At 39.4% G+C, this 20,695-nt stretch overlaps 1 long non-coding RNA gene and 1 other non-coding gene across 6 annotated transcripts in view; one reads left to right on the forward strand and one right to left on the reverse strand.

Moving 5' to 3' along the window:
• Positions 1-20,695, forward strand: part of LOC148133198 (uncharacterized) — a 187,918-nt gene that overhangs the window by 40,767 nt on the left and 126,456 nt on the right. For 3 of the 5 annotated variants that reach the window (XR_015746578.1, XR_015746575.1, XR_015746574.1), the window contains exons 3-4: positions 18,492-18,553; positions 18,639-18,698. The exons of the other annotated variants lie outside the window; for them this stretch is intronic. This is a non-coding gene — a long non-coding RNA (uncharacterized LOC148133198). The remainder of the gene's footprint in view (positions 1-18,491; positions 18,554-18,638; positions 18,699-20,695) is intronic. 5 annotated transcript variants of the gene reach the window in all.
• LOC148133199 (5S ribosomal RNA) lies at positions 8,253-8,371 on the reverse strand. Its single transcript, XR_015747013.1, has one exon. It is a non-coding gene; the product is annotated as a 5S ribosomal RNA (ribosomal RNA).

The raw sequence follows: 20,695 nt of genomic DNA on the forward strand, positions 1-20,695 counted from the left end.
AATTCCACTGTCAGAGTTAGCCAGCTGGCTTTCAGGCCTAAAGCAGGATTAGAAATCACAGTCTCCTTGTATCGAACCTGGTGCCTTAACTACTACACCAAAGTTTACTCTCATTCTATTAAATTCTATTATGTTATTAATTGTTTTATTAATTTCTATTAAATTATCTCATTCTGTTAAAATTCTATTAAAGCCACCTTTCATCTTTTCAGCAAATAGTAAAGGTATCCCATTGCTAGCTAATATTTCATTTGAAATGATAAATATAAGGCTGTGGGACCAGGGGTGGGATTCAACTCGTGTTACTGTCGGTTTGCTGACTACGTTTTGCGCGCTCATGCAAAAAACCTTAAGCTGTGCTGCCCGGACAGCTGACAAGCACTGTGTGAGGGGGCGCAACGTTTGAAAATCCTCTTCTTTCCTGCTTTTTCAACTTCAGCTGTGCAGCACAAGGCAGCTGAGGTTGAAAAAGCAGGAAATAAAGGACAGGTAAGAGCCCAGGTGGGTGGGTGGGCCAAACAGCAGCAAACACAGAACTGGTTCGGTGTCTGCTGCTCTTCAGAGCTACCAGTTCTATAGAGCTGGGCAGAACCAGTAACATCCCACCCCTGTGTGGGACTCGTTTTACATCACAACCTTTTAAGTCACAGTCATTTTGCTAAGTAAGTTGGCAGGGTGGAGTTGTTCGTTAATGAGTTTTGGTCCAGTGCATATGGCTGTGAGAGTGAAAGTGAAGCATCAATTGTGTTTGGAGCCTGAGTGTATTTCTTCCAGTGGTGGTATTCTACCACTTTGGCCCGATTCGGCTCAACCAGTCGCTCCGAAGATCATCTGTGAGTGAACCAGTTTACTCTGACAATCAGCTGCTCGGTCCACCCGCCTGCCCACCCCGGCTCTATACTGACCTTTATTTCCTGGTTTTGAAGCTCAGCGGCTTCGCATGGCACAGCGGATTGTCACGCGTCAGCTGTTGAACACACAGGGAGAGTGCAGGATTGCAGGAGAAGGTCAGTATCAAATCCTCTACATGCGTGCAAAGCGCACGTGCGTGCTCAAAGTGCGCCCATCAAGCCCCGCCCACAGAACCGATGGTTAAAAAAAAGTTGAATTCCACCACTGATTTCTTCCATTTTTCCTAAAGATAAGTTGGAAGTCATTTTTGCTCCATGAAAGAGAATCTGGAAGTTTCAGCTGGTGCAGAATGCAGATGTTCAGGCAATTCTTGGAGGCCCTAAGGTGGCCTCTATTACACCTCTGTTTCGCATGTTGCACTGACTGAGGGTTTGCTTCTGGATCCAAGTCAAGGTGTTGGTTATCACATCTTGAAACCCCTTCATGGCATGAGTTCAGGCTATCTGAGGAACTGGCTCATTCCAATGGGACTAACCTGCCATGCTGGCAGAAGGGGTATGCTGCGGGCCCCATCTGTCAAGGAATTTTGAGTGGCGGGATCCAAAAGAAGAGTCTTTTCTTCAGTGGCTCCCCCACCAAGAATATTGTACCCCTCTAGGTGAGTTTTGGACCCACCCTTCTGGCATTCTGAAAAATCTTGAAGACATGGCTTTGCCAACTAACCTGGACTGCTAGTGGGGGTGTGATTTGGGAGGTGGCTAATGGGGTAGATAATACACCACCTCCTCCCTGTACACATTTTGTTCCCTCCCTCTTTATGCATGTAAGTTTTATTTTAACTGAATTTTAAATTTAAGATCCCTATTTATTTATTTTTAATGTTTTACAATGCATTTGAATTGTAAGTCTGCAGGCAGCCTGGAGCTGCCACTGGTGAGATGAGCGGCAAACAAGTTTAATAAATGAATAAAATAAGTGTGGATCTGTTAAAAACTAAGGACGGGAGGTGTCTGAAAGGAAGGAAGTTAGAGGAAGGGAGCAAATGACAAAAAATAGCTGCACCTTTTTGTAACTGCATTGTGATTTCTCACACAGCTATGAAAAGGTGAAGCTTGTGCTGCAGCAGCACAATGCGGCTTTCACCATTTTGTCAAAAGTGCTGTATTCTGCAGGTGCCTTTTGTCACAAATAATCTCCAAGCCAGAAACCTATGGAGATTCTCCATTTATATGGCTGCTCTGAAGAGTCTAATTAAGGAATTAATTGAATTTACAGCTCATGTATGTAACTCTGGGCATGTATTATTATAAAACAACAATATAGAACAATTAAACATGTAAAATAATTTAAAATAGTTTCAAGCACAGATAGAAATAAAACTATGAGATTGTGGACCAGCATACTACAGTTTAGACACCTCTAGGGATTTGCTATTTCTCTGGGATCCCACAAACTTGTTGAAAGTACCAGGTTTTGAGACACTACCTGAATACAAATAGGGTTAGAGTTTATTCTGAGTCAAGCTACATGTTGTGATTCCTATGCAGTATTCTTTTTACTCACAGTGCAAATAAAAAGATAACTCTGATGTGAAGATCCCCTGATATTTGCCATAATAAATTCATCCACAACTTCTGCTTCATTGAAGTCTAAAATATTTGGTTAATTATGCAATTACTGAAAGTTCATTTTTCACCAAGATTATTAATCATTGTACAGGGGATATTTTATTTGTTTGTTTTTATTTGTTTAGTAAATTTATATGCTGCCCATCTCACTGTCTGAGGGGACTTAATTTCACAAACAAGTTCATAAACCAAGAGAATGGATGACCGCTCATGCTACAGAGCTGTGCTATCTCTCTCAACACAACAAATGTGAGTTGTTCTTAGAAAAGATGCTGAGATACCATCCAGCTGGTGGGGTTTGGCAAAGCCAGAGTTGCAATGATTTAAGAAATGGCTCCACCAAGTGAAATTACATGATTGCAAATCACAACTATCCAGGGGGCAGTGACTAATGTAAATGTCATCTACTGTATTTCAAGCAGATTAAAAATTCTGGGAAAACAATCAGAAGAATATAGGAAATACATTCGTTGATCACAAATTCTGCAGATGGATCCAATCCATGCTTAGGGTGCAGACAGTTGCATCCATGCTCTGGATGAATATTTAAGGATGTGGAATGTAGGTTTCATAAAAAAAACAACAGACACTTGAGTGAATTTAATGTGACAATTTATAAGAATGAAGTCAAACAATTGTTCCAAGGGGTCACACCATTTAATTATAATGTAATTTAATGGAATGCAGTTGTTCACAGGGTGATGAAGGCCAGCATATTTAGAATGCCAGTGGCAAAATATCTTAGGATGATAGTGTCAGACTGTACAAGTGTTCATGCAGGACCGTTTATTAGCTGCATGAACATGGAAGGTGCTCCTTGCAGTCCAAATGGTAACAGTCGGAATTGTAAACATCCCGGCGGGTAATTGAAAGCTGTTTTCCACGCATCCCTCTCCTTACATCTGACTTGGTACTATGTTTCACATATGTCCATTTTTGTAAAGATTTCCCCCTTGACTAAGTGGGCTAGTATGTCCTTCATGCTATAGTAAGCTAATATTGCTCTGCAATATTCTGCCAGCATTGAAACCTAATGGTAGCATGAGCAGAGGTTATAAATGCATTCTAAACAAGACACCAAGCATTCATACTCAGTGTCTATAACAAGTCAGTTGTTTGGTGTTCTTACTAGAGAATGTATTTGCAAAAGCCAAAGAGTGCCAACAATTCGCTATTGATGTTGCTGTAACAGATTTCAAAACAATTGTCACCCAATATAAAATCTTATGAGATAAAGTTCTCCACTCTGGAACTTCAATGACTCTTGGAACATTGCTGGAATCTCTATTTTTTAGAAGCAGAAATATTTTGATTATGTTGTGATTATGACATCAATAGAATCTGTACCTGAATTCAGGAACTTCTGGATTATTTTGAAATATGTAACATCTATGTGAAAAGAGATGTGTGCAGTTAGAAGTTCTAATGTTTTGAAGCTACCATACCGATATTTCAGTTGTTCATTCAAACCAAGGAAACAATCCATTATTCATTCTTCCCCAAACAAAGCAGAGGGTTAAAACGGTCATTAAAAAGTTAGTTTCCCCTGTCCAGTCATGACTGACTCTAGGGAGCAGTGCTCATGACTGTTTCCTTACTGAGGGAGACAATGTTATCCAAAGATGCTTCTGTGATCATGCGGCTACCACGACCATATGCTGAGCCTCACAGAACACTCTTCCCTTTTTCACTGAAATGGTACCCATTGATCTATGCATTTACATACTTTCAAACTGCTAGGTTGGCAGGAGTTGGGGCAAGTAATGGGAGTTCATCCCATCATGTAGCACTTGGGTCTCAAACTGTTAACTTTCTGGATGACAGCTCAGTGACTTAACTGCTAGATCACTGCAACCCCCTCCCCCTTATTCTAATTGTCATAGAGCTCCTGAATTTTATGGTGTTTTCCTTCCATAAAAGGCAATTATGGATGAGCAACTTCAAAGCAAAATAGATCCATGGCAAATAACTCATCAACACAAAGATGATTTCCAGAATATCAGTAAAATATTATCTTCAGATTGTCTGCTTGAATATTACAAAGAAAAGAAACCACTACTCCACTGATTCTTATTGGTGTTACACTTGTGCTTCACAGACTACCTGATAGTACAGAGATTCCTATTATTTATTCTAGGATAGTTCTTCAGGTGAAGAAACTATCTACAATGGCAACAAACTTATTTTATCATAGAAGTCAAGGCATCTCACAACCTTCTCTACAATAATCTCTTTGTAATTCATTCTGAGCACAAATCTTTTAAAGGAAAATACTTGTAGCTCAGGGTTGAAATGAGGGGTCTTTGGTGCTCTCTGAGCTTGCTTGTTTTCTTGCAGATGTTTCATTACCCTAACTAGGTAATATCTAGCACTGATGATGTTACCTAGAGTAATGAAATGTCTCTATCTTCTCTAACATCAAGTCTACTTTCACAGTGTCATTTTGTATGCAGCCCTGGGTTATTTGGCTTACTGTTTATGATTATACATTTGTTGATAAGCCAGGAAGAGCAATATCTATCATCTGGTAGTCTATCATGTCAAACTCTAGATTTCACTGTGCTGTTGGAACCTTTGATCTTGGAGGCTCTACAGAATGCAGTTTTTCAAGATAATCAGTTGCAAGGCTGACCAAATTCTCAATCTAGTTTGTGTTTTAAAATGAGCATGGAAGAGTTGGCCAGCTAAGGAGTTGCCAGAAGAATGTAAGCTATTTGAAAACCATCCACATGAGACGGTTGCCCATAAAGAATACCTTCAATGGAGAAATCGTGTTGTTATTCCAGAAGTGGGGTTATGAAACCATTTTAGTACATTCTTGAACCTGAAACCTTTGGCTAGAAGTTGTATCTAGTAGTCTGGAACTAATTTGGACACTCAACCAACTACATGCCAAGCTACTTAATGTAGATACCCAGGGCATCTACTTTCCTCTTGGAAGTGACCAAGAAGTCTTGATTTATAATTCATATTGACTCTGTGGGACTATTTCAAAGAAGGAATTATTCTAATTGTGATAGACTCTTACACTAAATAAGTGTAGATAGCTTTATAACTAGCTCAAACATCTCCTGTAATGATCATAGCACTATAGTATTGAATTGCCATTTTTTTTAGATCTATACTCATGTCATGTGAATTAATGTAATATGTAGTCAGAATGTTTAAGCTGTCACAATTCTATTTCTTCATCCCCACGGACTTGGCAAAACCAAACTAATGATACAAGCAATCAAGGATGCCCTGAAGTAAATTGTTGTGGAAGCCAATATATCTTGCTAAGCTTCTCCTTGCATACAACTAATCTATAGAATGAAAAACAGCTATTGTATCATAATTATTCTTTCCCCATACCATTTGCCCACTGATGGGCCTCCTCCTTTGCCCTTTCATTATTATGTTGAATAAACATCTTTGTTTCCATTGGAAATCTTGAAAAAAAATATTTGGATAAGGTATGGGCATAATGTGGCATAACCAAATGCCAGCTCAGCTCTCCATGGACTAAGAAAACACTGCCCTCCACTTAGCCCCAGCAATTTCTATAGAAGAAACAGGTAGCTTTTCTTTAGGCATATTTGGGAACTGGTATAAAGCAGTAGAGTACGGAGTATGGAGTGTTTGTTATTGTAAACAGTTACTCATGTGTTTGCTAGGATATTTCATTTCTTTTCTCATTTGGTTTGGTTTTCCCCTCTCAGTAATCTTCCAGCCTGGGATAAACTTGGTTCTCTTGTGGCTGTTTTCGAAATTTTCCCTTGGGATTTCAGCTCCCAAATCAATCTTGCCCATCAAACCTCTGGTCCTCCCCTTCCTTGTGTGTGGATGGCTCTCTTTAGTTGCATAAGAGCAAAACTTCAGAAAGCAACGGGATGAAGTCTGCACCAATAACTTATTGGCTTTTGGTGCTGGGTCTCTGTGACATTCATATGTACCAGCCAGTTTACTGGTGTGCAGTTTGTGAATCACACAGCAATCACTAGCCACAAACTGTAACCAACGGAAGAATGTTCTGCAGAAGCGTGCAATACTGCCTTCCCAAAATTACAAGCTATCCAGTTCCCTTACACGTAAATAAACAGGAACTTTGTTCTGTCAAAGCCCCTCTTCTTTCCAAGGGCTTGTTAAGCCATGAATTGGCTGCCCATCCTATCATCTTCAAGATTGTCCTGTGCCCTGGAACATTGGGGATAGAAGCGCTAAAGTTTCACTTTGCAATGACTTTGTTTACAAAAACATATTTAAAAAATGTGTCATCCTGTTCACCAACATCTTTAAAATGGACTTGGGATACCACTGTGTCAGCTAGAAAGCTCCAGCCCCAAGACTTTTAAAGCTTCTCAGAAATGAGATTTTGAGATTTTGTGGCAAGGTGAATGGAAACCAGTAAAGGTAATTATGATTAGCTAGTGGTTTACCATGGAAGTTAAGAATAAAAATACACTTAAAAAAAATCCCCTGTGTATTCTTTTCTTTCTTTTTCCTTTTTTTTTTTTTTTTTGCTAGTAAGCCCCTTTGACTCAGGATTGATGTTGGCATTAGAAGGCCATTGTGTGGTTAGCGATAAGTGGAATGAATTTTGTGAACTAGACAAGCTGGCATGAAGGAGAAGGCATGGAGCAGAGGAGAGCTAGACTCCAGCATATCCAGGCAGATGTGCCTAGAGGAAAGTTTTGTTAAAGAGATGTGGCCTATTTGGAAAAACCCTAAAACCCTGAAGGTCTCTAACTCTAACCCTATAATTGGTGCACAATCTACTAAAACATTTTGGATATATGGGCCTACAGTTTCTGTTTGGAGCCCTTTAGTGAAAAGGAACATCTTCCTCCAAGAAGCAGATTCCTCCACTAACATTTATTAGTTCTTATTATAAAGACATTTCTTTTACTGCTTAACTTAAATCTACTTCTCTAAATCTACTTCTCCAAATCTAATTTTGATCTATTGGTTCTGGTCTGGGCCTCAGGAATGATAAAGAATATGTCTACTCAGGGGTGGGATTCAATTTTTTTAACAACCGGTTCTATGGGCATGGCTAAGTTGGTGGGCATGGCTTGGTGGTTATGTTATTGGCTGGGTGTGGCCAAGTCACATCGAGGCATGCATCTCCTCGCCTGGCCTCTCATGACTGTGGGGATGCTGCAACAGTCGTAAGTGTGAAAAACAGTCATAAGTCACTTTTTTCAGTGCCATTGTAACTTTGAATGGTCACTCCACACAAGCAAAGTACTAGCAAAGGAAGGGAAAAAAACTCCAGAGATGTTCCTGAGACAGGAAGTCTAGTCCTGCCAAGAATGAAATAAGGGTTAACGGAGGCAGTTTCTGTAAGCAACACCAGAATGTTTCCTTCCTGCCTTCCTTACAGGATTAGGCCAATAATTTCTTCTAACAACCGGTTCTCCGAACTGCTTAGAATGTTAACAACCGTTTCTAGCGAATAGGTGCGAACTGGTAGAATCCCACCCTTGTGTCTACTCCTTTTTCCTTGTAACAATCCTTTTGATATGGAAAGATTGCTATCATATCTTTTCCCAGACTAAATACACCTACTTCATTTAACTGTTCTTTATAGGTGTTGGTTTCTAGCCCAGCGAATATTTATTTATTTTTTATTTATTTATTTATTTGATTTGCCAATTGTTTACAAGATAATAAGTATAAGAGTATACATAGTTGTGAATACATGAAATGGGTACATATATGAAAAATAAAAGAATAAGAGAAACAATAGGACAGGGACGGTAGGCACGTTGGTGCGCTTATGCACGCCCCCTAATACAGCACCCGGTATTCCCAGGCGGTCTCCCATCCAAGTACTAACCAGGCCTGACCCTGCTTAGCTTCCGAGATCAGACGAGATCGGGCGTGTTCAGGGTAGTATGGCCGTAGACATTTGGTAACCCTTATTTGAATTTGCTCTTCTTCTTAAGTTCTAGACCAGAAGTGGATATATTTTTCCAAGGGGGAGGGTTGTCTGACCACAAACAAATTAAGAGTCAGACAATAACTTCCTGGGATTTGGACCTGGAATTTTTGTATTGTATCCCAAAAGTAATATGTGCCTTTTTAGCAACTGCATCATACTAACTATGATAAAATTGGGAAATTATTTATTTACTGGATTCTTATCATGCCTTTATTACTTTATAAGTGACTCAAGGTTGTGAACATGCATAACACTCCTGTCTCCTTCCCCACCCACAACACAACTTTGTGACATGGGCTGGGGAGAGGGAGGGAGGGAGGGAGAGAGAGAGAGAGAGAGAGAGAGAGAGAGAGAGACTAGCCTAAAGTCACCTGGCTGGCTAAATGTGCATTCAGAAATAACATTATAATGCTATTTACTATTGCATTACAATCTGATCGTAATTTATACTTCCCCCTTTTTCCTAAAACTCACCTACAACCATTTTTATGAGTGGTGATGATGGTATCTATTCCTGAAAGGAACTGGAAACAGTCACTAGTTCTTTTTCAGGCACCAGAAAGGGCTCCTTAATTTCCAAAGTGTAAGCAGGCAACCTTAGTTGAGAGATGGGCCTCTAGCTAAATCAGTTCCCTTCTATAAATGTTGTTGACAAACTGGAGGGAGTTTTGACAAAAGTAACCAAGGACTTGTGTTTATGGATGGAAGAAGAAGATTGATTTATGACATTTGGCTCAGCAGACATTAAGGCAGTAGGAGAGCTTTGGAAATCTTCCAGAAAAGTGACAGGAGGAATTACCACAAAGTGGGAGGAATTCTCACTATCTGAATTTTTCCCAAAATTGAATATAGTTTGAATGAGCATATATCTATCATAATTAACTAATAAAAACGGACACAGTTACAGCCATCTGATAGCCAACGCAGCTGGTTCAACTTTAGGTTTTCAAAAGATGATGAAGTCACAGCAGATGGCAACACCTGGCTGACCCTGACTGATCTTGAAAAAATTGAAAAGTGTTGGACTTAGTTAAAACTTAGATGCAAGAGAAGGACACTGAGAAACCCTAGAGGACGAGGAGATGGAAATCACATGCCAGGGGAAGCAGGAAAACTCATGATGTTTCCAGGAAAAATATATGGACATGTCCACAGGTGTGGAATTTGATTTAAAGGAGTGAATAGCAATGACAACAGCAATCTTAATAGTACGTACTTATTGGTATAAGCATATTGATTCAGTTATACCTATGACTATGGATCATTACATGGCCAGGGTAAAATTTTGCTTATTTTCAAACATGCCAAACATTCTTCCTTATCAAGTGTTATAAATGAAAATGATCAAGGACTTGCTTTAAAAAAAAAATTTACTAAAGGATTTTGCAATCATTTTAAAAAATGACAGAAACAGAAGAAGAAATAGAAAAAAAAACATGATAAAAGAAAAAGTGAAGAATAACAAAAAAGAAAGAAAAAGAAAGATGATAAAGAAGCAGCTTCCAATCTTTGCAGCAGTTACAAACATAGCAATTACCATTTCCATCCTCTCATATTACCATAATTCCTTTCTTCCCATAAACAAACCTTTTTAATCACTAAATCTCCACATTAGTAATTTGTTTTTTTAGAAAGATGTATAAAGGGTTTCTAGTTTTTATCAAAGTAATTGTAGTTCCTTTCTGGATCGAACAAGTCAACTGAACCATTTCTGCACAAACTCAGCCATCTTCACAATCTATTGTTCCATTTTTGGAAACAATCAGTGTCTTATTTTAAGGCTGGCATCTCATACAGACTGGATAGACTGTTTCTTCTTCTGCTGAAAAAAAGTCAAAAACTAAGCCAATGGTTGGCAAATTTGTTTATGAATTCTTTCTCTCGCTTCTTCTAATATAAAATAAATGTTTGTGCTGGGCCATAAAATCTCTTTAAACAAACACAGAGAGTAGTTTGTAGCCATGCTTCTTGAAAGGAGACATACTAGATGCATGCTGCTAAACTTCTAATGAACTTTCTATAAAATCAAGATGGGTGCACTGCTTATCAACTCTGATCTAATACTTTTTTGATTTGCATGTCCATGTCTGTTAGTTTCTGACAAAGCCTGTTTTATTTTGCAGATTTGGAGGTGCAAACAGTACATTACATTATGTTATTCATAATGTCACTGGAGGTTTGAATGAGCATCTAAGAGATTTATTAAGCCACTTAGTACTGAGGGAAGCATTCGGTTCAGACAAATACAGAGGTTAGTCTTTATTTGTCAGATTGCTTCCTGCTTGAACAGTAATAAACTATCCCTCAGTTTATATTGTGAAATTCCTAGGCTAACAACCTTTCAAGCTACACTATTAGCAATATAAACTACCATATGCATCCATGTTTTGACCTTGTTCAGGGTTGTGGTTGGCACTGCCTAGCTAATGATGTTACCTAGTTTGGGTAATGGAACATATGCAAACAAACAACAAAGCTCAGAGAATATCAAGGACCCATCATTTCAACCATGAGCTACAATAGAATCAAGATCACTTTATCAATAGAATCAAGATCACTTGAAGTGTTAGCACCACTTTATACTGCCTTGGTAAAACCACACTTGAAATATTGCATCCAGTTTTGGTCACTACGATACAAAAAAGATGTTGAGACTCAAGAAAGAGTGCAGGGAAGAGCAACAAAGATGATTAGGTGGCTGGAGGCTAAAACATAGGATGAACAGTTGCAGGAACTGGTTATGTCTAGTCTAATGAAGAGAAGGAGTAAGGATAACATATAGCAGTCATCCAAGTCATGGTGGCACAGTGGTTAGAATGAGGTACTGCAGGTTACTTCTGCTGACTGCTGGCTTCCAGAAGTTTGGAAGTTCAAATCTTACTGGCTCAAGGTTGACTCAGTCTTCCATCCTTCTGAGGTGGGTAAAATAAGGACCCAGATTGTTGGGGGCAATATGCTGACTCTGTAAACCCCTTAGAGAAGACTGTAAAGCACTATGAAGTGGTATAGAAGTCTAAGTGCTATTGCTATTTGTGAGGCTACCATAGACAAAGCACCTGAGAATCAGACAAGAAGTAATGCATGGAAACTGATCATGGAGAGATCCAATCTAGATATTTCCTTCACTTATCTGAATCACTTGCAGAAGCCGAAAGATGCTTCTATGCAAGTACTGCCTATGTGTATAAACCTCTTCCACCTCTCATTTATGAAATGTACATGCTGGATGCTGAAGAAAATCATGGCAAAACAATGTGATAGCTTCTGATTGCTTTTAGAAGGAGAGGGATACATGGTTTTTCCAAACAGCAATGCTCAAACCTTTATTGAACTGAATCACCCCTCCAAAGATTAACATTTTTCTTTTAGAAAATATGTTTACCAGTATTGAATACAAACTATTTATAGTCTACATTGCAACCCACAAACAGTTTCCTTACACCTTTGATAAAAACTGAAAAATATTACAAGAAGGTTGCAATACTACCCATGCTTATTATAAGTTCCCATCATTAGATTCAATGGGACCAAGTTCCACAGAACTATATTTAAATCAGAACTATAACATTAGTATATGTATATATCTCTCTTTCAGGTGTCTTAATTCACTGGAAATTTATTGTGCTTTTCCTGTTCGTTAGAAGCAGTGGTGGGATTAGAATAACTTAACAACCAGTTCTCTGGCTGGTTGGCGTGGCCTTTTGGTCATGTGACAGGGTGGGTAATGTCACTCATTGCACCCAGCCCTGCCTCCAGGCCACTCGCCTCAAAGACAGAGATAGGATTCAGCCAGTTGGGGCTAATTCCACCACTAGCTGGCCCCACCCCTGCCCATTTTTTTGGCCTGTTATTCAGCCATTTTCAGGACATTTTTGAGCCATTTTTGGCCTGGAAAACATCCTGGAAATGGCCCAAAACCGGCCCCAAAATGGCCTGGAAATCAGGTTGGAAAATGAGCAGGGGTGGGGCCAGCCAGTGGTGGGATTTTCTGGTTCCCCGAACTGCACAGAATCTTAACAACCAGTTCACCAAAACTGGTGCAAACCGGCAGCAGCCCACCTCTGGTTAGAAGAGAACTGAAAGTATCCCTTCTTGTTTTGTTATAAGCAAATGAATCATATGGTGGCAAAAAAAATCAGGAGTCTGATAGCATCTTTTTCAATTAATAAATTATATTAAAAGACAGAAGCTTTCACGAGATGGATCTGATTGGATTACATGTTGTGAAAGCTTATGTCTTTTAATAAAATATGTATCCAGAAAGGTCTTCCTTTTAATGTTTTCCTTCTAGTTTTATTACGTATGTGATATCTGAATTTTAACATCTCTGTTTGGTGCAGTACAATACAGAACGTGACATATTTTTAATTGGTAGCACACAATGTGTAACAAGCCCTATCCTCACCCCCTTTTTTTATAACATTGAATTCTAGGCCAGTCTAAACAAAATGAGCAGAGAACATGATATTATCTCAATGGCCATAAAACGCCCTTCTGGGCTGAAGAAATGATGGCTGTCTACTTTCTGTGCTCAAGGTCAATATCAACCAGGAAAGAGAGGCAGGTTTGGCCAGTTGTGTATAGCTGATTTTGACCTGGAGAGTGTATTCAAAGTTTTGGCTGCTTCTATCATCAAGGGGGTTTGGAAACACATGCATTGGATTACCTTTATCCCTTTGAGGGGAGTGGCACCATTCTGTGTACTCCATAGGCTATCTCTGGGTGGGCCCACCATACCCACTTGCTACCAGCACTCCTTGCATTGTGAGTGCAAGAAGCTCCCTCACAACTGATTGCTCCCTTCCACTTCACCCTGTACCCTCTCTTGGAACCCTTCCTCCTATTGTGTCAGGTGAGAAAAATCAGGATGACACATTAAGTTCCAGCTCAGAAGATAAGAATTAATGGAATTCAAGGTGGGGTGGACTGGACTTGAATTGCTTATGGCAGCAGTCCTCAACCTTTCTGATTTTGTGGACTGGTGGTGGCAGCTGTGGTAGTGGGGATGGGGGGGAGAGGGGATAGTTCTGTGTGAGCAGTGAATGAGTGCGTGCATGTGTGCAGCTTGGTTTGCATGTGTGGTGGGCGCACGCACCTGCCACTTGCACAAATGGAGCTTTGTATGTGAGTTTGTCCATTACTCACATAAGTGGAGCTACGCCCACTGTTTGCACAGACAGCTCCGAACAGGCTACAGACTGGTACTGGGCCGCTGTCTGGGGGTTGGGGACCCCTGGCTTATGAGAATAAAACAATGCTAGACTGATCCCTATCTTGATGCCACCCCTGGATCTGCCTTTTCTTCATCTACAACTGAGTCATCAGAGGTATGGAGGAGAAGCATGGAACACTCACTGTTCTTTCCAAGTCATGTTTATCTGTTTCTCACCAGTTGGGTTATTTCTGAACAGAGGTACGGGATATTTTTGAAAATGTGCTAAACCTGTCTTGAGAAATAGTCAGCTGGCAGCTGCAGGTGTGGCAGCTGTGCAAGGATGGAGCAGGAGGGTGCATTAGTAACATCCCATCTCATTTCATCCGGAAACTATCTTCTGCAAGGTTGACCTGGCAGTCAGGTCAGGATATTAGAGGATGTAGGATGAGCACTTTCTCAGAGGAAACCTAGGTCTGTTTTCAGACATTGCCAAACTGGTTGAATGCTCAGAGCTCCTTCATTTCTGCAAGACAGAGACTTGACATGAGTTCAGACCACCACTCAAGGCTTCCCCCACTCCCATTCTGCTTTTTCTGCTATCAGGGGAACAAGCCAGGGCTATTCATTAGTGCCATTCTTGGAGAAACAGAAATCAGGTATCAGGGTAGCCAGTTTTATACTGGCTGAAGGACTCATAAATTGCATTTTAACATACCCATAGCTCCAATTATTCTAAAGGATAGAAAGTTTGATCCTGGTTTTTTTTTTTCATTTCTATGAAGAAAGGAGAGATTCCTTATCAAAGTAATAATAACAAAAAAAATAATCCCAGGGATCAGAATATTGATTTTCTTTTTGCTCCTCTCTGCTTTGAGATAGCCCAACATGGGAACAGAAAACCTTTACTTGGCAGTAGGAGGAAAGAAGATGTGCATGAAAAGACTTGGCATTCATCAAGCATTCAAGCACTTGGCTAAGGTTGAGTTGCTGTGCATTTTCTGTGTCGGGGCTTAGAAAGTGTTGTGATTTAAAGGAATAACATGGGGCACGTATGCCTATAAATGGAAGCTGGGCTCGAAACGAGTCAGGCTGGCCTCTGCCAATGCAAACAAGAGGAAAGCAGCTGGTCTCAGAGCAACGGGAACCTAGCAAAATCCAAGTCTGTTGAATCATAGTTTTACGTTAGTTTTTAACTTCATTTGAAAGCTACATAAACACAGGCTTTGTATTAATAACAAAGTCAGCTCGGAAGTATGAAGACCTTCTGGGAAGCTCATCCTTCTGGACAGAATTAAAGGGAAGGAATGACTGTTAGTGGCCCTTTGTAAAATTTTAAATGTCTGGGAACAGTTGCAGCATGAAACTGTAACAAGGCATCAGCAGGAATTAATAGTGTTGCTTCTAAGTAGAATTTAGAGCAGCGCTCTGTGCATTCGTATTCAGAAATAAAACTCATTTTATGTGATAGAAATTATTTTCTGGAGATGTATGTATGGTTTTCATCTTGGAAGCATTACTAGGGCTTTTTAAATACATAAGTGAACCAGTAAAAAAACTTGAGCTGAAATGGATTGAGTCTATTTAATTCTCAGCCAAAGATAAGAATTCGTATTAAATCAATATCCATGCATCTTGTGAGATAAGCTATGATCATTCTGGATCTTCTGTAATGTCCCAATCCAAGTTTGTTGGGAGGAATTAGGGGGAGAGGATGGAAGTTACTCCAGTTCAACATCAGAAAACATTCCAAGCCATGGTTGCCTTTTTCTATCTGAGAAAAAAATAAAAATTAGAACAATTATCCCTCTCTATCCCAAATACCTACACATATTAATTGGACATTGGTTTGGTAGACATATATTCCAACACTGCTGTTTCTCAAAGATTTTATGTCTGTGAAAGAGATGCCTAGCTTTCTACATTATTTTCCACCTTTTCTTATACCTCCTCCTGTTTTTCTAATCATTTCTTCCAAATTTCTCATGATGGTATTTTGAGCTTACTTTTCATTGGCACTGGTCATGTGTACCCCTGCTAGGATTCTTGTCTGTTACAATACAGATCTTTCCATTTCTCCGCAACCTCTCTGGCTGCTTCCACTTCCCCATCTGAGAACTGCCAAGTTATGTTTTCCTTGGAATTTAATGGAAGTAGGGAAGCTGAGAAGGTTATTCTGATTCCCAGGGATACAACTTTTTATTGACAAGCCGGACATTTACAAAGACCTTTTGTCAAAAGGACTTATTGTTAAAGCGAATTCTCATTTGGATATGAACTTATGGGGGAAAATGTGGGGCATTTTTCTGTGGTACTAACCTATCTCTGAATCCCTTGTTGTGTAGCTTAGGCCTTTCTGCCCAGGTTTCAAAGGCTTGGTGGAGAAACTACTCTCGGATCAAGGGTTATAAGCAGAAGCAATGTATTCTAAGCAAAGCACTTCAGCTTGTGTAAATGAAGCATTGCAGTTTTCTGATTGCTCGATATTTGCATTTTCCTATTGGGTGCTTGGACAGATTATATTTCTGTTTGCTTGATTTGTATAATATTTATATCAAGAGAGATGTTGCAACCCTATTCAATCAGCATTTGGGCCAACCCAAAGAAATAATGAAGTGTATGAGAATATTATGTTCTGACTAGAGCTAGGGCTTTTTTCTTGGTGCGGTTTGATACTTTATATGAAATGTATTATTTTGAATCAGTGAATTGATATAATTAAAAAATACTTCCTGTTCTGCTGCTTGATTTCAGTTATTTTCCTCTTCCTGAGATACTGATGTGGATTAGTTTTTGAAAACAACTTTCCCTGATATCAACTAATCAGTCTGCAGTTTCTTTCAACCAATCAGAACATATTGACATAAAGCTATGTAATCAGTTTGACTTATAATGACATAACTAGAGCAAACAAACTGAGAGAGCAAACAAAGATCTTTCATTACCTCATTTTTAAGACTCATCTTATCCAGGTAATTGGGGTGATGCTCCATACTTTGTTTTGGTGCAGTGAAACCATTAAGGATCAATAGCCCAATCTTAGAATTAGACTAACTTTATTGTCACTTTGACTGTACAGTAATCGGTACACATTAAAATGAAATTTCATTGCATACAGGTCTCAAAGGGTCACCATGGTAGAGGTACACCGAGAAATACTAATTGCATTAGAAAATATGTGTAGAAGCACTTCAGTTCACTCAATGTACCAAGCCATAACTAGTTTGAGCTTAACTTAGCATGTAGTATGAACCAAACCAACTCTGGCTGATTCAGTAAACATGGTTAAACTGGCTTAGCACAATCTATGAATTAGATTTTTAAAACTAGACAACTACCTGCTGTTAGCTTGGGGTTATCTAATAGACCTTGATTTGCCTTACCCATGGGATATTTCAACCTCACCCTGATATTGATTTTCATGGAAAAAATGCTGAAAAGTTTGGGAGGTTTCATTTTATGAGAGATGTGTATGAAAATGCTCATCAGATGTTCTCAGGATTTGGCTTAGCATGAGTCCTGGCAAACATGACTTCCAGCTAATTAAATTAATCAATATTCTGATCCCTGGGATTATTCTGAGTCTCTCAACAAACACAACAGTTTGCAAAATTCTGACTAATGCATCTCAAGTGTATGATTTGATTTCTACTTGAGGCTTTTGGAGTGCTAGCCATTGGTTTCTCTTATTAAGTTACAGCTCACTGCACTGGATATTTTCCCAAGAGCAAGAAGAAAGGACACTGTGGTTATGATGTTATTGTAACCTGAATTTGGGGTTGGGAACAAATCTTCTACAAAGCAACTTTTTTCATCTTCTGTTTCAGCCAGCACTGATCAGATAGCCAAGGACACTGTTTTTATACAGCAATTGTTAGTGCCATGGTCTCTTCAGAAACAAGCAATGCTGTCTTTGTAGGAGCCGCCTACAATGCTTTTAGATGTCTGTTTCCAGAAAGGGAGATTTAGCCATCTCTTTTTCTAAAAAGTATATTTCCTATCCTCTAGAAAAGTCTGTGAACTAAACTGATAGTTTGTTTTTGGTGAATCTGCTCCTCATTTGAATTCATTTCACATCAGAACTCTTACTAATACAGGGTGTGATTTTGATCTATAATATCTGGATTGGATTCTTGGGAACTCCAAACTAAGATAGTGGGGAAAGTGGGAATTAAGTTCTTGTTACTTTCTAGAGCATTTTGATTTCTTCCCGTCTTGGGCCCAGCAAGTATGGCCAGTGGCAAGGGCTAGTAAAAATTGTAACCCCAAATACATGAAGGTACCAAGGCCTATTCTATCCCTGGCTTAAACTGATGACCCAGCAACTAGTTCTGGACTTGCTTAACTTTATAGCATGCACAACCTCTTGATCTGTAAAGTTAGCTCACATTTTATCTTCAAGCAGGGCAAGGAAAGTTAATGCAAGGAATATTAATTAGCTCCAGATTATCCAGTCTGCCCTAGGGCTGTGTGGAAACTTAAATCCGAGTCTCCTGGGCCCAGCCCAACCCTTCAAGGTCATTAGTTGGCAAGTAAAGGAAGTAAAGACACAAGAATCTCTCCTGTGTGAAATGTGTGGCCTCCAAACCCGCTGGGGGAGGGCAAGAAATTCAAGATAGCACTCTGACTGCATAATTGAAGCCTGGCTTCCTTTTTATGTGCATCACACATTAAAAAGGGGTCAAAGCTTTGATTATGTGGTTGTAGCCACCATCTTGACTTTTTTTTTGAACTTCCTGGGTCACAGCAGAAATCATTTTCATATATTGGGCAAGATTTGAACTGTCTATTTCCAATATACCCTAGCCTTAAAAATTGTGTTCCCAGAAAGAAATTATGCCACCAAAGTCCCAAACTCTGAATCCAGAAACATTTCCTCTCCTTTCCCTCTTTCAAACCCTTTTCTCTCGGCCTCATCTTTTTTCTCTCCAAGGAACCAAGCCGTGTCTCTGCTGTTGCTTTTTTCACTGGACAAGTTCTCAACTGTGAAAACAGGTAATTTCCATAATTCTGCAAATATTTGTTTCTGTGTTGTTGAAGTGCACTTATCTATCTCTTATTTCCATGACTTCGGTGGCAGATATCTTACAGGAATTAACAACTGAAGAGTTTAGGAGCATGGAAGGAAATAATACAAAAAGTAAGTGTAAAAATATAAAAAAAAAATATTGTTCTGAATCAGGCTATGTATATCTCAAACTGGGCAAGGCACCAGCAAGGACTTGGGCAGATACTCCACAAGTTGCTTCTTGAATTTGAGATGACCTTGTTTGAACTCAAAGCATGGAAAAAACAATATGAGCCAGTTTGTTCTAGAGATTAAGACACCAGGCTAGAAACTTGGAGACAGTGAGTTCTAGTCCTGCCTTAGGTATGAAAGGTAGCTGGGTGACTTTGGGGCAATCATTATCTCTCAACCCATGGTTGTTGGTGGGGAAAATAGAAGGAGGAAGGAATATTAGGTATGTTCACTGCCTTGAGTTATTTATAAAAATAAAAAGGGATAACAACTAAATAATTAAATAAATAAGTGCTGCACCACTAAACTATGAGCCCAGCCCCATTTTTTTTTTTTAAAAAAAATACACTATGCATCTATTAGGTTGAATAGGGTTAGTAGAAATGTCCATGTACATCCTATTGTTAATTCAGATCTTCAGTTTTCTGATTACCAGTTTTAATTCTGAGATCACCTCTGTATCAAGAAAAAATCCAGGATTGTCCCTACATAGCTCAGGGAGTTAATTTCAGCAGGAAAAAAGACAAAACATGAAAAAGGAGTGAACATAGATATTCTATAGATGGCTATTGAATGTGGGCCTCTCATGAGGAGGACCATATCCTGTTTCTTACCCAGAAGCTAAGGAGCAACTCCAAAAGAATGTGAAAAAAGGGTGCTTGGACTTCTATCTGTAATTCCATATTCTATATCAAACAGATGATATGCAGTATTTTTTAATGAATAATTTTTTATTAAAAAAAAGATTTTACAAATATATTTTTAAAAAAAACTACAGAAGCATAGAAGAAGAAATAGAAAAAAGATGACAAACATAAGAGAAAAGGTGAAGAATAATAAAAAAGTAAGAAAAAGATTATAAAGAAGCCAAGTCCAATCTTCTCTGTGACAGTTACAAGCATAGAAATTACCAACTTCACCCTCCCAAATTGCATATTACAGTTTCTTTCTTCCAATAAACGCATCTTTTTAATCAATATTACTTCCAAATCAGTGATTCGTTTTTATCCAATTTCAGCAAACAGTCTCTAAAGGGTTTCCCATTTTTAATAAAAGTAATTGCCAATTGAGCCATTTCTGCAGAATCTTCCCAATCCATTTCTTCATTAATGATGCCTTCCATCTTTGTGCATGTTAATAGCCTTGCTGCAGTTGTCCATGACCTTGTGGTATTTTCTAACAAACTAGAGAAGAAAAGGTTCAGTGAAGATGCCATGCATGATAAAATAGAATGGGAAATGGCTCTGTTCTGTACGGTCATTACCATTCTTGTAGAACCGCACAGCGATTGGCCAAGACGCACGGCGAGCTGATTGGCCGAGCGAGCCGCACTGATTGGCCCGCCGCTAATCCCCCGCGATTGGTGGAAACTAATCGCGGGAGATTCAAAGCGGTGCCATTGGCCGCGGCCGCCGCGGCCAGAGAATAAAAGCCGCTGCTTTTCCCTTTGGAACCCGAGCCGATCTTGGGACTAATAAATGAGCTGAACTGAGTCACTGGTTCCCGAGTCTCCTTCCTTGCGCCGGACACAACAGGCTCAAGGAAGTAAAATCTAAAAGAAAGATGCAAGATGGAAAGAGGGGCCTTTGGTGCTCTCTGAGCTTGCTTGTTTTCTTTTAGATGTTTCATTACCCAAACTAGGTAACATCATCAGTGGTAGTAAAGAGTGGAGTTTGCTCTCATTTTATATTCTAGTGTCTTGTCCTGTCAGTATTGCTGGGGGGATGGTCTTAGAGGTTCTTTGGTTGGACTGTTTGCTGTTGACTTCTTTGATTGGGGTATTGTTTACTTGGTTGTTGGTCTGATGTTTATCTTGGAGTAAATCTATACTAATCTGGGGGCTGATTGATGGTGGAGAGGTGCTTGAGTTTTTTTGTTCCTTTTTTGGCTAGTTGAAG

The sequence above is a fragment of the Notechis scutatus genome, chromosome 1 (assembly GCF_049901735.1).
Source record: "Notechis scutatus isolate UNSWTSFEM ecotype Mainland chromosome 1, rNotScu1.2, whole genome shotgun sequence".
NCBI classification, from domain to species: domain Eukaryota; kingdom Metazoa; phylum Chordata; class Lepidosauria; order Squamata; family Elapidae; genus Notechis; species Notechis scutatus.